The 15,079-nt window shown below is 39.0% G+C and overlaps 1 protein-coding gene across 2 annotated transcripts in view; it reads left to right on the top strand.

Moving 5' to 3' along the window:
- prkdc (protein kinase, DNA-activated, catalytic subunit) overlaps positions 1-15,079 on the top strand; it is a 422,427-nt gene that overhangs the window by 256,977 nt on the left and 150,371 nt on the right. The gene's annotated exons all lie outside the window — the stretch shown is intronic.

Below are 15,079 nucleotides of genomic sequence, written 5' to 3'. Positions count from 1 at the left end.
TGTGTGTGTGTGTGTGTGTGTGTGTGTGTGTGTGTGTGTGTGTGTGTGTGTGTGTGTGTGTGTGAATAAGAAAATCAACATTTTTATTGCATATTTTGATGATAGTCTATTGAAACAAAACCTGTTTATTGCATAAAGTGCCATATTACATCCATGTGTTATAAGATATTGGTTAAAATTGTTAGGAAGTTAAACAGGTAATAATTCCCTCTCTCTATCTATATTATTTTGTTCTGAAAGCATTTCCAAATTTCTCCCTCAAACAACTGTATTTATTCTACTTTCTCACCCAAAACTAAATTTTACAAGATTACATTTGAACACCATGAGAACATAATTTACCTTAGTCCAATACTAATTTTTAGAGTTTGAACAAGATGTGCCTGCCTCTTCTTGCTCCTTGCTTCCATTTTCTCTCTCTTCTCTCTCTCTTCCTCCATTTTGCTATCATAGTTATCAACTTGCACAATCAAATTACATTTTTCACCCTAATTGTCATCCATGTGCTTTACAGTCGTCCCCTGTATACAGTTTTATACACCATTTGTATCAGTTTCAGTCTCTGTTTCAGACCCCCTAGTGTTGATGTTAAAGATCATTATTAGGGGTCAAAGCTGGGCTGGGAGCCCAGTACCAGCGGTGCTGGGAACCCTGTTGTTTTTGCTCGAATTATTATTATTATTATTATTATTATTATTATTATCAATAATAATATTAGTAGTATTATTGTTATTATTATTGTTGTTGTTGTTGGCCACTAGGGGACACCAAAACTAAAATTCACATTTTTCTCAGAATCAATATGTTCGATTGACACGAAGTTTGGAGAAGACGTTTTCTGTCCCCTTCAGAATATGCTCACCAAATTTGGCACAAATTGACTACTAGATGGCACTTTTAAAGGAGTTTTATTATTACAAAGACTTATACAGGAATCACACTCACCAAAATTTAGACATGTCCACCAACAGGTGGCGTTATAATCAAAGTCAATGCATTTTGGCCTATAACTCCCAAACCATAAGTCACACCTTCAAATACCTTATACCCATGCGTTTGGTGGCTTGAGATAAATCTTGTGATATGCTCATGCTCATTTCGGCCTAATTTCGGTTAATTTATTTTTCACCAAATCATGAACAGACCCACAAACCAAAAAGTTGTCAAAAGAATTTTGATACAACAAAAAATGCCAAAGTTATAAATTTTAAATTTCCTCTCTGATACATACAAATCAGGAAGTGATTTATATCTCTGTAACAGTATGTCCGATCAACACCAAATTTGGGAGCCAAGTGACCCATAAGACACTCAGTGTCTGTGCAAAATTTTGTGCAAATCCGATGCTAGGTGGCACTGTTATGCTAGTTTATCTATATCTCAGGATCAAGGCAATAGTTTCCCATTCCATACTGAGACTGTGTGCCAATTTTGGCATAAATCGGCCACTCTAAAGTTCTATTTCCACGAAAAAAAAAAATAATAATAATTTGTCAGTGAGAATAACCCTGATTTATTTTTAATTTAGCAGACTCAATTTTGAAACCACAGGAAAAGGAAAGATATCATTTGATACTAGACAATCCACACAATCCATTGGTATGCTTGGTATACGGCAAGTGGGCTAAAAATAGCTTCGAAGTCAAACTAAATTCTGGTCTATATGTCCCTGCATAAAATGACCCATTTTGACATGTAATGGAATCGCAGCTGCATAACACTTTGTCTGTCGCTGCTCTGGACCTTGAGACTTGTTGTTATTGTTATTTACTTTATTTAACCAGGAAATACCTCACTGAGAAAAGAAATCTCTCTTACAGGAGTGTTATATCCAAGATATGCCGCTGCACATATAACCAGTAAAAAGTACAATACACTGAAAGACACAGTACATACATCTGAGAAGAACAATAATGTAATAATAAACAATGACACAAGTCATTACTACAAAAGTTAAAAAGCAGCTCGTAAATAGATTATAATCAGCATTAGTCAAATAAAAATGAATAAGCAGAATGGAACAGCAAATCAGTGCTGTCGGTAAAAAAAATTGCAGGCACCAAGCATTTATTTAAAAACATCTACAAACAGGGTCTAAGGACACTGGTTCTTGAAACTTTAAGGGCTTCATGAAGCTTACTATGATCATGAAGATCAGCATACAAGAAAACTTTTTTACCTGGATCAGTATAGAGTTGGGGACAAAAAAAAAAAATCCAAAGATCTCAAGCAGTGCTTAGTGTTACGGCCTCTCAACATAAACACAATAGACTCTGAGAGGACCTAACATAAAGATGGACACCAAAACCGAAAACACTATATAAACAAATGTTTAATATAGAAATAATCATATTAAGAGTAAATGCCAAAAGACACGAACCAAAAGGGGCTGCAGGTCCCAGACAAAATAAACGAAAGGAAGGGGAAGCAACTGGGCCAGCTACACAATGGGCCGTGCAAACACACGACTTCCCCCTAAACTATCAATACAGAAAAGGAGGAAACTAAATGATCCCAAACAGAACCCGATAACTAGCCTACCGGAAACTTCCAACTCAAACTAAAATAATGAAACCCAACACACCACGAGGATGTGCTGAAGGAAGAACAAAAGGTAAACAAAGGAAAATAAACAAGGCTGCTGGCTGCAGGGTGGGCGATGTCTGTGTGTCAGAGAGAGATGCGTCTTCTCGAAACCTCCTTTGTATCTTGTCTGGAATTGCCTGCAGGTGTCAGTAGCTCCACCCCCTAAGGGTGAAGGCAGGTAGGAGAGAGACTGAGGAGAAGAGTAAGGGAGAGAGAGCACAGGATCCGTTAACACTCAGTATCACTTTTTTGCTGGTCATAAAGATATACTGTGGTAACTGACCAGGATAGCTTTGTAGATAAGCATATAACAGGGGTTTTCAATTAAAATTCATTGAGGTCCAGTTACTAAAATTTCCTCCCAGCAAAGGTCCGAATCTTATAATGACTACTCAACCCAATCTCTCATTGTGCCGCATATATCCATACTCAAAAGAACAATAGTAGTCACAAACATTTATAAACACTGACCAAAATTGAATGTCTATACTTGTTACGTTAGCGTGGCTATCTGGACAGTTACTTGATGAATACGAACAATAAACCAACCATAGAAAAATAGTTAGCTCATGCTACATATTACATGCAAGGTGCAAATTACACACAAGTGTATTCATATTGATTTGTATTAACTGTTTCAACAGACTCATAGACAAAGAGCTAAGCTAGAAGCTGAAATTTAACTAAATAATTAATCAAGAGGGAACCACATTTTAATTTCATTATACAGGGTGACCCAAAAAAACGGGAATTTTTGAAGTGCGTATTGGCAGACATGAGCAAGTGGCAGCACTGCGAGACAGTGACCTTGAGCAAGTAAACACTCCGCCATTTTAGTAACCATGGATCAGTGGAACGGGCAACAGCGTGCGTTAGCCATAAAAATGTTTTATAAAAAGGGTGATAGTTTGACAGCTGCGCAGAGGGAGTTCCGACGTTTTTACAACTTAGGACACCATGGTGCTGTTCCATCAAAACACGCGATAAAATGTTGGATTAATAACTTTGAAGAGACTGGATCTGAGTCAAAACAGAGAATTCAGGATGAAATTCACAGTATCCCAGCTGAGATGTTGCAGCGGTCAATGCTCAACAGCAGATTTCAAGAATGCATTCGTACAGGAGGACGCCATCTACAGGACGTAATTTTTAAAAAATGAAAATTCCACCTTTGTTTCTTAAATGGCATGTTTTAAGGTTTCAATTACTATGAATAAAATATTTTTCTTCCATCACTCTTGGTTTTATTGGATTGTTAAAAAGTTCCCGTTTTTTTGGGTCACCCTGTACAACCTGTTGTATAATGACCAATAAACTTCCTTGTGTCCTTGTATCCTTGTAACTAGCGTTAGCATAAATGTAAGGCCAAACACTCAAACAAGCAAACACAAAAATGTTTTTCCATGTGCAAACCAGCAATAAATTTCGGAAAGCAAACAAACTCCTACTTTTAAAAAAATTAATTAATTAATTATTTTTTTTATACAAGAGAGTGTGGGAAGAACATTAACTCCAAACTGACTGTTATAAAAGGTCAATTAACAGGCACGTCTTTTCTTTTTTGCTTCAAAGGACTTATTTCTTAAGAAAAAAAATGTTTTTGCTCCAATTTTTCACTAATTGTGAAAAATGACATAATAAAAGTCATAATAATACCAAGGTTTTTGTAAACAGATCCCATGTCACTATAGTTACTAAGCAGAGTGGAGATAACTGGATGGTATAACAACTTATTTTAATTTGTGAACAGCATGGTTTTAGTTTTGTCTGCATTCAAGACAAGATTCAGAAATGCTGAGTATGCACTGATTGCTATTTTCTGGAGAATATACTAGGTTTCTGAAGAAAACTTAATATTTCTTAGCCTTATGATGCCAGATGTTTGGCCATGCACTAATCTGCCATCCCTTCACTATGCCATTTGTACGGTGTGTTTGGTTTGTAGTTATTTTCCTAAATGGTTGCTAGGTTGTTGCTATGGTGTTCCTGATGGTTACTAAGGCCTTGCTAGGTGGTTGCTATGCTGTTCCTGGTGGTTGCTAAGGTGTTGCGAGGCGGTTGCTGTGGTGTTCCTGATGGTTGCTATGCTGTTGGTAGGCGGTTGCTATGGTGTTCTTTGTGGTTGCTAGAGCTTTGGCAGCTGATGTAGCACAAAATCTGTGCAACATAGAGGCTCACAGAATTTCACCCATTTGTTTCTAATGGGCAAAATGTTTTGTTTACTGGAATTGTGAGAAATAGTTGGTTTTCTTATAAACGTAATAGCACACTTAGCACACAGGCTGCATTTTTTTCATGTTTGGTGTGTGGGCGTAGTGCAAAAGCTGCAAGGGGAGTGGCACGCCGAAAAGTGTCCATACTATTAACTAGAAACTTTGAATGTGTCTGCTGCTCTATGCATTTAGTGTCGTATGCTTGCCAGGGTTTTGGCAAGCAGTTAGCATGGTGACAAGATATTATATGGACTTTCATTCATGTTGCAGAGATGTGGGTGTTTGTTAGGGAATTCTTAGGCGGTTGCCAGGGGATGGTCACGAGGGTGTTGCTGGACAGTTCCTATAGCGGTCTGGCTGTTTAAAGCAACTTAATGCTAAAATTTGTCATGTGTAAAAACAAGGGGAAAAGAATAAATACAAATAAATAAATAAATTTATGAACGAATGAATAAATAAACAAAATTCTTACTCCTGAATGTTCCATCACCGTCACTTTTGGAACATTTGCTGCTGTGGGGCTCAGTGTAACACAGTGTGGTGCTGCCATCTAGTGGTTCTCTTTAACTGCATCCCTCACAATTATTGCAGATGGGCCAGTTTTAATGTGTTACTGTGAAAAATCGTTAAGTGGGATTGCTTTGAAAATTGACATGCCACTTCTCCTCAATAAGATGCAAGTTTTTCATACTTTGCACATGAACATAGCACAAAAGCTGTGCAATGGAGAGCCTAGCAAAAATTCGTCCATGTTGTGCAGATGGGCCAGAATTCCAGTTTAAGTGGAATTCCGAGAAATTGGAAAGTCATATTGCTTACAAAAAGCATTACACATTTCTCCCAATCAGGCCAATGTTTTTTGTGTGTTCAGAAATTTTTTTGAATGTGTCTGCTGCCCTGCACATTAAGTGATTTGTATAGTTGTCAGCCTTTCTCAAGAACACACTTTGTAGGAGGCAGGGATCTAACTAGAAACCTTCTGATTACAAGGCTTTAACCACTGAGCCAGACCAGCCCATTCTCTTGATGGCCGTAACTTCCCAGGTGTTATTGATTTGAGGCTGCTTCCACTGGATTAAGCAGAAGATGCTGAAAAAGACTGATGTGTGATATGTGCATGCTTTTAGAAAGCACGCCCACTAGGAGCCCAAAGTGAGTGGCTGTTTGGACCAGGAAGTCCTAGTAAAACCTGTTTTGAACATGACCACTGAGCTGGCTTTAAATGGCCATAATGCACAATGTACACTACCAGTCAAAAGTTTGGACACACCTTCTCATGTTTTTTTCTTTATTGTTACTACTTTCTACATTGTAGATACATTCTGAAGACATCAAATATATAAAGCAAGATATATGGAATTATGTAGCAAAGAAAAAATTGTTAAATAACTCTAAATACCGTATTGATCTGAATATAAGACGACCCTGATTTTAAGACGACCCATCTTTTTCAAGACCCTTTTTTGGAAATATACTTTTTATATGGATATTCTGTGACACCAGCCCATGCTAGCTTTAAACTCAGTGCGGGGTATGTTGAGCTCTGTGGCAACTTCAGGTGCTTTTTGCTGCATTACAGCCCTCATAAAGGGCAATCCTTCACTACGTTTCTCATTCATAAAATCGCACACCCTCCTGTCAGTCTCTTTGAATTGACCAGTTTTTGGACCACGAAAAGCCCTTCTCTAGCTGTGGGCATTTTTTAGCTCTTCTTTCTGAGACAGCCACTGTCTATTGTTTATTTACCAGTTTTGGAGGTAACTTCAGAAAGCGTCCAACTGACAGCCGGAGCGGCATGTCAGCTGGCTGCTACATTCAACCGGGTGGCGGCGCACACCAGCCGGCCCACCTGATGCCGGATGCCGGATGGCCACTCGTTTTTCTTTAGTTAGCTGATTGGTTCTTGCCATAATATGAATTTTAACAGTTGTCCAATAGGGCTGTCGGCTGTGTAGTAACCTGACTTCTGCACAACACAACTGATGGTCCCAACCCCATTGATAAAGCAAGAAATTCCACTAATTAACCCTGATAAGGCACACCTGTGAAGTGAAAACCATTTCAGGTGACTATCTCTTGAAGCTCATCGAGAGAATGCCAAGAGTGTGCAATGCAGTAATCAGAGCAAAGGGTGGCTATTTTGAAGAAACTAGAATATAAAACATGTTTTCAGTTATTTCACCTTTTTTTGTTAAGTACATAACTCCACATGTGTTCATTCATAGTTTTGATTCCTTCAGTTAGAATCTACAATAGTCATGAAAATAAAGAAAACGCATTGAATGAGAAGGTGTGTCCAAACTTTTGGCCTGTACTGTATGTGTCTGAGCTACAAGTTCTAACTCAAAACATTTCTGCATTGTAGAACATGCCCTCTTTGACATATTATACACTTTGTTACATTTCATAAGCCACGACGAGCATTGATCTAAGTCATATGTAGCAGCTTTTATAATTGTCAGTGTGTGATACTTTTATCAAATTGTCTCATATTTTTTACCCGAGGAGCCAGAGATGCCTTGAAACTGTGTAAATAATGCAGATAACTTCTGTTATATTTGTGGTGAGGAAACCTTTACATCACAAAAGTGCATTATAACTGCTGTTGTGAAAAAGGAATATCATCTTTATTTTGGATGCAAAATAGGGGATCAGGACAACAGTTGGGCCCCACATTATTGTTGTAACACATACAGTGGTGTGAAAAAGTGTTTGCCCCCTCCCTGATTTCTTTTTTTTTTGCATGTTTGTCACACTTAAATGTTTCAGATCATCAAACAAATTTAAATATTAGATAAAGATAACACAACTAAACACAAAATGCAGTTTTTAAATGGTTTTAATTATTAAGGGGGAGAAAAAATCCAAACCTACATGGCCCTATGTGAAAAAGTGATTGTCCCCTAAACCTAATAACTGGTTGGGCCACCCTTAGCAGCAACAACTGCATATCAAGCATTTGCAATAACTTGTAATGAGTTTCTTACAGCGCTGTGGAGGAATTTTGGCCCACTCATCTTTGAAAAATTGTTGTAATTCAGCTACATTGGAGGGTTTTCGAGCATGAACCGCCTTTTTAAGGTCATGCCACAGCATCTCAATAGGTTTCAGGTCAGGACTTTGACTAGGCCACTCCAAAGTCTTCATTTTGTTTTTCTTCAGCCATTCAGAGGTAGACTTGCTGGTGTGTTTTGGATCATTGTCCTGCTGCAGAACCCAAGTTCGCTTCAGCTTGAGGTCATGAACTGATGGCCAGACATTCTCCTAAAGGATTTTTTGGTAGACAGCAGAATTCATGATTCCATTTACCACAGCAAGTCTTACAGGTCCTGAAGCAGCAAAACAGCCCCAGGCCATCACACTACCACCACCATATTTTACTGTTGGTATGATGTCTATGGATATTCTCATTCATCTAGGTCATCGTTCTCTTTGGGCAAATTGAATTGTAGGCAACTGGACTTGTATTTGTCTTAGGAAGACGTTTCGCCTCTTATCCAAGGGGCTTCATCAGTTCGTACGCATCTGTCTTTCTAGTCTGCACTAGTCTGACAATGACAGTGGTGTGAGTGAGTGTTTACCAAAAATGCATGTGGGTGTGTTCATGAAGGCACTGGTTTCACTTGACCATTGTTGTGGTTTCATGTGAACGACAGTCGTTATGTGCTGGTTTCACTTGACCATTGTTGTGGTCTGGTGAATGACAGTCATTAGGTATGATGTTTTTTCTGAAATGCTGTGTTACTTTTACGCCAGATGTAACGGGCCACACCTTCCAAAAAATTCAACTTTTGTCTCGTCAGTCCACAGAGTATTTTCCCAAATGTCTTGGGGATCACAAAGATGTTTTCTGGCAAAACTGAGACGAGCCTTTATGTTCTTTTTGCTCAGCAGTGGTTTTCGTCTTGGAACTCTGCCATGCAGGCCATTTTTGCCCAGTCTCATTCTTATGGTTAACTGAGGCAAGTGAGGCCTGCAGTTCATTGGATGTGGTTCTGGGGTCTTTTGTGACCTGTTGAATGAGTCGTCGCTGCGCTTTTGGGGTAATTTTGGTCGGCCGGCCACTCCTGGGAAGGTTCACCACTGTCCCATGTTTTCGCCATTTGTGGATAATGGCTCTCACTGTGGTTCGCTGGAGTCTCAAAGCTTTAGAAATGGCTTTATAACCTTTTCCAGACTGATAGATCTCGATAGCTTTATAACCTTTTCCAGACTGATAGATCTCAGTAACTTTCTTTCTCATTTGTTCCTGAATTTCTTTGGATCTCGGCATGATGTCTAGCTTTTGAGGATCTTTTAGTCTACTTCACTTTGTCAGAGAGGTCCAATTTAAGTGATTTCTTGATTGAGAACAGGTATGGTAGTAATCAGGCCCGGGTGTGGCTAGAGAAATTGAACAAGTTATGTTTTAACAGGGGGGGCAAACACTTTTTCGCACAGGGCCATGTAGGTTTGGATTTTTTTCCCCTTAATAATGAAAACCTTAATTTAAAAACTGCATTTTGTGTTATCTTTGTCTTATATTTAAATTTGTTTGACGATCTGAAACATTTAAGTGTGACAAACATGCAAAAAAATAAGAAATCAGGGAGGGGGCAAACGCTTTTTCACACCACTGTATGTGCAACTAATCTTCATCAGTGGCTAAACAAAAAAAGAAAATCTATGCCTTTTGCAGTTCCAATGATTTGGCGAGAACCAACAGACCACAGCAGTCGAGCTTTAAGTGATGAGCATGGGGAGCAATTTCACCAGGACATTGCAGCCATGGAGAAAAGTTATCAGGGAAAATGGAATCCATCTATGCTGGCTGACTACTGTTGGAATATGTCAAGGGATGATCCTGATGCCGTGTACAAGAGACAAGCCAAAAAGCACCATGTACATACTGAAAAACTGTTGTTTTAAGTGATGTTTGAGTTAGTATTTTCCTAATACATTTAGTTACAGTAAGTCATGAGACTTCTTTTGTTTAATCCTTGCCAGGGTAGCACTTGGACACTTCAGATATAAGTATTCTAATAAATAAATATATTCTTTGAAACGCAAGATTTATGTACATGTATATACAAAATAAAACTTTGTCATGAAATATCTTGGAAACATTAGCCAGTCATCAATTTTACCATTTGTTTTCCAGTTCATCTTATCAAAGTATATAAGATTTAGCCAGTTTTATCTCGGAAGCAGACAATTTCCAAAAATTTGTATACCAGTGTAAACAGTCTACTGTCAGTGGCTTCATCAATCTGCAGAGAAAAGCGGCTGTCACACACCTTATCATTAAGTTGCTCCTCTGTGTCCTTTAACATGTCATAAATGCACCTGCCGATGGTGTGGACAGAGGAATAGCGCTTAGTTTGCTGGCTGCAGAGTCATCAAGCATAATTGACACCATGTCCATAGCACAGGGAAGTATTAATTCCTCCACTATTGTGTGCGGCTTTTTACACTGAAGATTAGGAAAGAGGAAAGTGCTCAGAGCATGATATGAAGTCCCCCAACAGTCTAGGCCTATGGCAGCATAACTAAGGGCTGCGTTTTGGCAGCGCAGTGCTCTGGCAGGGTAATAAGGAACTATGAGCTCTTTCAGATAAGATGGTGCCTGCCCATTAAGAGCTTTGTAGCTGAGGAGAAGAGTTTTAAATTCTATTCTAGGTTCCACAGGAAGCCAATGTAGAGAGGCCAGTATTGGAGTAATATGATCTCTTCTCCTAGTTCTAGTCAGCACAACGACTTGCTGGTACAGCCTGATAATAAGGAGTTACAGTAGTCTAATCTAGAGGTAACAAATGCATGGATTAATTTTTCTGCGTCACCCTGAGACAGGATATGCCGGACTTTTGAGATATTACGCAAGTGAAAAAAGGCAGTTTTAGAGATCTGTTTAATATGGGAGTTAAAGGACAAATCTGCATCAAAAATAACTTGGAGGTTCTTTACCGAGGAACTGGAGGCCAAGGTAATGCCGTCCAGAGTGATTCCCTAAGGTATTTAGGGCCGAACACGATAACTTCAGTTTTTTCTGAGTTTAGTAGTAGAAATTGGTGGCCATCCAGGCCTTAATATCCTTAAGGCAGGCTTGAAGTTTACTTACCTGATGAGTTTCATTTGGCTTTACGGATACGTACAACTGAGTATCGTCCGTATAACAGTGGAAGTTTACAGAGTGTTTCCGGATATTACCTAAAGGAAGCATATAGGAGATGAATAAAATAGGACAAGCACAGAACCCTAAGGAACACCATATTTTACCTTTCCACAGGAGAAGGATTCATTATTAATGTGAACAAATTGATATCAATCTAATAAATAGGACTTAAACCAGCTTAATGCAGTTCCTTTAATGCCAATTAATTGCTCTAATCTCTGTAATAGGATGTGATGGTCAATAGTAACAAAAGCTCCACTAAGATCCAATAATAGATCCAATAAAGTACAGAGAGAAATCCAGTATCTGATGCAGTTAGGAGGTCATTAGTAACTCTAACCAGAGCTGTCTCTGTGCTGTGATGCGCACTAAATCCAGACTGAAAGTTTTCAAATAGTTCATTGTGCTGTAAGTAGTTACAGAGCTGGTTAGCGACTACTTTCTCTAATATCTTTGAGAGAAAAGGGAGATTAGATATTGGTCTATAGTTGGCTAAGACATCTGAGTCGAGTAGGTTTTTTTAGAAGCGGTTTAATTACAGCTACTTTAAAGCACTGTGGCACATAACCTGTCGATAGAGACATATTGATCATATCAAGCAAAGATGTGCTAACTAAAGGTAGTACTTATTTAAGCAGCTTGGTTGGAATAGGGTCTAGAAGACAGCTAGATGAATTAGAGGAGGAAAATAATGGAGTTAGTTCAGTAGAGTTATGACACTTTGTAAGTCTAGCTAAGGTGCTAAAAAGAAACCTGGGATTATTTTTGTTTTCTTCTATCAGAGGTGAATAGTAGGCAGTTTTAGCGATGCGGAGGGTCTTTCTGTAAATTTTTAGACTATCTTGCCAGGATAAGCAAGATTCTTCCGTTTTTGTAGAGCGCTATAACCTTTCGAGTCACTGTAAAGTTCGTTTCAACTCACGAGTGTGCAAGTTATACCATGGAACTAACCTCTTTTGTTTTATAGTCTTCTTTTTAAGAGGAGCGACAGCATCAAGTGTCGTTCGCAGTGAGGTTGCAACGCTGTCAAAGAGATTGTCAATTTGCGAGGGACTAAAGGCAGCATTAGAGTCATTAGTTAAATTTAGACATGGTAATAAATTAAGTGCTGATGGGATTTCCTCCTTAAATTTAGCAACAGTAGTATCAGATAAGCATCTAGTAGAAACATTTTTTTTCCAGTGGCAGGTAATCCTGAAGAAGGAATTCAAAGGTTATCAGATAATGGTCAGGTAAAAGAGGATTCTGTGGAAACACTGTCAAATGTTCAGTGTCAATTCCATAAGTAAGGACAAGGTCAAGAGTGTGGTTATCCTTATGAGTAGGTTCATTCACTCTCTGAGAGAAGCTAACTGAGTCCAATAATGAGATGAACACCGTGTTAAGAGAGTATAATAAGTATGCAGAATAGCAATATGTGTCTGCTTTGCAGCAGGCACATAATTTTTCATTCATTCATTCCTTTATTTATTCAGGGAGCGCCAATTGAGAGCAAGCTCTCTTTCTCAATGACACCTGGTTACATAAATAAACAATAAACACAATATACAATCATACAAAATACTAGTACAATAACAGTACAAGGAGAATGAACACCTTAATGTGTACAAATACATTGAGAGAACATAAAGTCAATGAGAACTTGTTTAAAATTCATGAAAGGAATCAAGCTGCTTAATTGGAGATGAGTTTGCATCTCATTCCATTCTGACGGTGCAAAGTGTTTGAAAGCGATCTTTCCTGTCTCTGTCATAACATTTGGGACATTAAGCCCTAATGAATTATTGGCATGAGTGCTATAGTTAAACTGCCTAAATGACAGCAAGCTTGTTAAGTAGTAAGGAAGCTTGGTAAGCATGGCCTTATAAATAAACAAAATACAGTGATTCTCTCTTCTCAGAGCCAAAGAAGTCCAACCCACATGTTCATAGAGCGTGCAGTGATGGGTGCAAAACTCATCACCAGTTATGAATCTAATGGCTGAGTGATAAACTGAGTCCAGAGGTTTTAGAACAGTGGCAGAAGCATGCATATAGATAATATCTCCGTAATCTAGCACTGATAAAAATGTGGCTTGCGCTAACTGTATTTTAGGATATTGATTTAGACATGATTTATTTTTGTAGAAAAAGGCCAAGATAGGTTTGAGTTTCTTTAAAACATGTGATTTGAAGGATAATTTGTCATCGATCCAGATGCCAAGATATTTATAACAAGAAACTCTATCTGTACTGAACCCGTCAACAGTGGTGATAGTGTTGTCATAGCTATCAGTAGAGGTTGTTTTTTTTTTTTTTGAAAAAATCATGTATTTGGATTTGCCAGGGTTTAAAACCAATCTAAGATTAGAAAGACAACTTTGTAACATACTAAAATCAGATTGCAGCTTTTGAGGAGCTAGGTTAACAGACGGGGCAAATTAATAGATGACAGAATCATCTGCATACAGATGAATTAAACTGTGTTTAAAACCAAAGTTAAGATCGTTGATATAAATAGAAAATAAAGATAGATAGATAGATAGATAGATAGATAGATAGGTATACTTTATTGATCCCAAACTGGGAAATTCCCAAAAGAGGTCCAAGAACAGATCCTTGCGGTAGCCCTTTACAGATAGGTTGGAAATTTGACGAGCAGCCATCTACCAACACAGCTTGAGATCTTTCGGATAAATAATTTTCAACCCATTTAGCAGACATACTATCAAATCCCATATTAGAAAGATGATCAATAAGTATTGTATGGTCGACAGTATCAAAGGCATTATACAACAGGTTGTATAATGAAATTAAAATGTGGTTCCCTCTTGACTGATTAATTGATTGTATAAAAAATAAAATTATTAAACATGGAGGAGTGCAGATGGTGCATTTAGTAGTCTCACAGCCTGAGGGAAGAAGCTGCTCTGTAGTCTGGTGGTACGGCAGCAGATCATTACATCAGCTGTCTTAGGAATGCTCCCTGTCGAGAGGGTCAAATTAAAGATATACAACAAGATATCAACAATAATGGGGGCAGCTAATGCTAGTAGGCGTGGGTTTGAACTGTCAGCCCCAGTAGATTTCCTGGGATCCAGCTGACAGAGAGAAACTAGCACTTCAGCTCTAGTGAAGGGCCTAAAGGAAAAGCTGTGGGTTCCAACATTTGTTGACATACAAAGATACAAGGAAGTTTATTTGTCATTATACAACAGGTTGTATAGTGAAATTAAAATGTGGTTCCCTCTTGATTGATTAATTGATTGTGTAAAAAATAGAATTATTAAACATGGAGGAGTTTAGATGGTGCATTCAGTAGTCTCACAGCCTGAGAGAAGAAGCTGCTTTGTAGTCTGGTGGTACGGCAGCGGATACTTCTGTATCTTTTGCCTGACGGCAGCAGGGTGAACAGGCTGTGGCTGGGGTGGGTGTTGTCTTTTAGGATCCTTCGTTTCTGAGCTTTTTTAGCCAGGGCAGAAATATGTGAAGTCCATGACAGGTCTCTGTCCCAGGAAATTAAAACTGCTCACTTGATCCACCTCAGCTCCATTGGTTTTGCTGACGTTGAGCAGTAAGTTGTTTTCTGTGCACCATTCTGCAAGATGGTTGATTTCCTCCCGGTATGAAAACTCATCATTGTTGGAGATCTGGCCGATGATGGTGGTGTCATCTGTGAACTTCACAATAGAGTTCTCTTCATGTCGGGGGTTGCAGTCGTGGGTGTACAGCGTGAACAGGAGGGGGCTGAGCACTCAGCCCTTGAGGGCTCCGGTGTTGAGCACTAGAGTGGAGGAGGAGAGACTGCCAGTCCGAACTGGCTCGGGTCTGTTTGTGAGGAAGTCCAGTATCCAGTTGCAGAGGGTGGTACTGATGCCCAGAGTGTTCAGTTTTCCAATCAGCTTCATGGGGAGATTGTGTTGAAAGCTGAGCTGAAATCACCAAACAGCATTCTGATGTAGGTGTTGCTTTTCTCAAGGTGAGTGAAGACTGAGTGGAGAGCAGTGGAGATGGCATCCTCTGTGGATCTGTTGGTTCTGAATGCAAACTGCTGAGGGTCCAGACTGGCAGGGATGCTCTTCTTTATGTGCTGGAGAACCAGTTTCTCAAAGCACTTCATCAGGATGGGAATGAGTGCCACAGGGCGGTAG

Source organism: Myripristis murdjan, chromosome 20 (assembly GCF_902150065.1).
Source record: "Myripristis murdjan chromosome 20, fMyrMur1.1, whole genome shotgun sequence".
Classification (NCBI taxonomy): Eukaryota; Metazoa; Chordata; class Actinopteri; order Holocentriformes; family Holocentridae; genus Myripristis; species Myripristis murdjan.
Note: the sequence above shows the minus strand (reverse complement) of the source record. Positions and strands in the feature narration are given on the sequence as shown.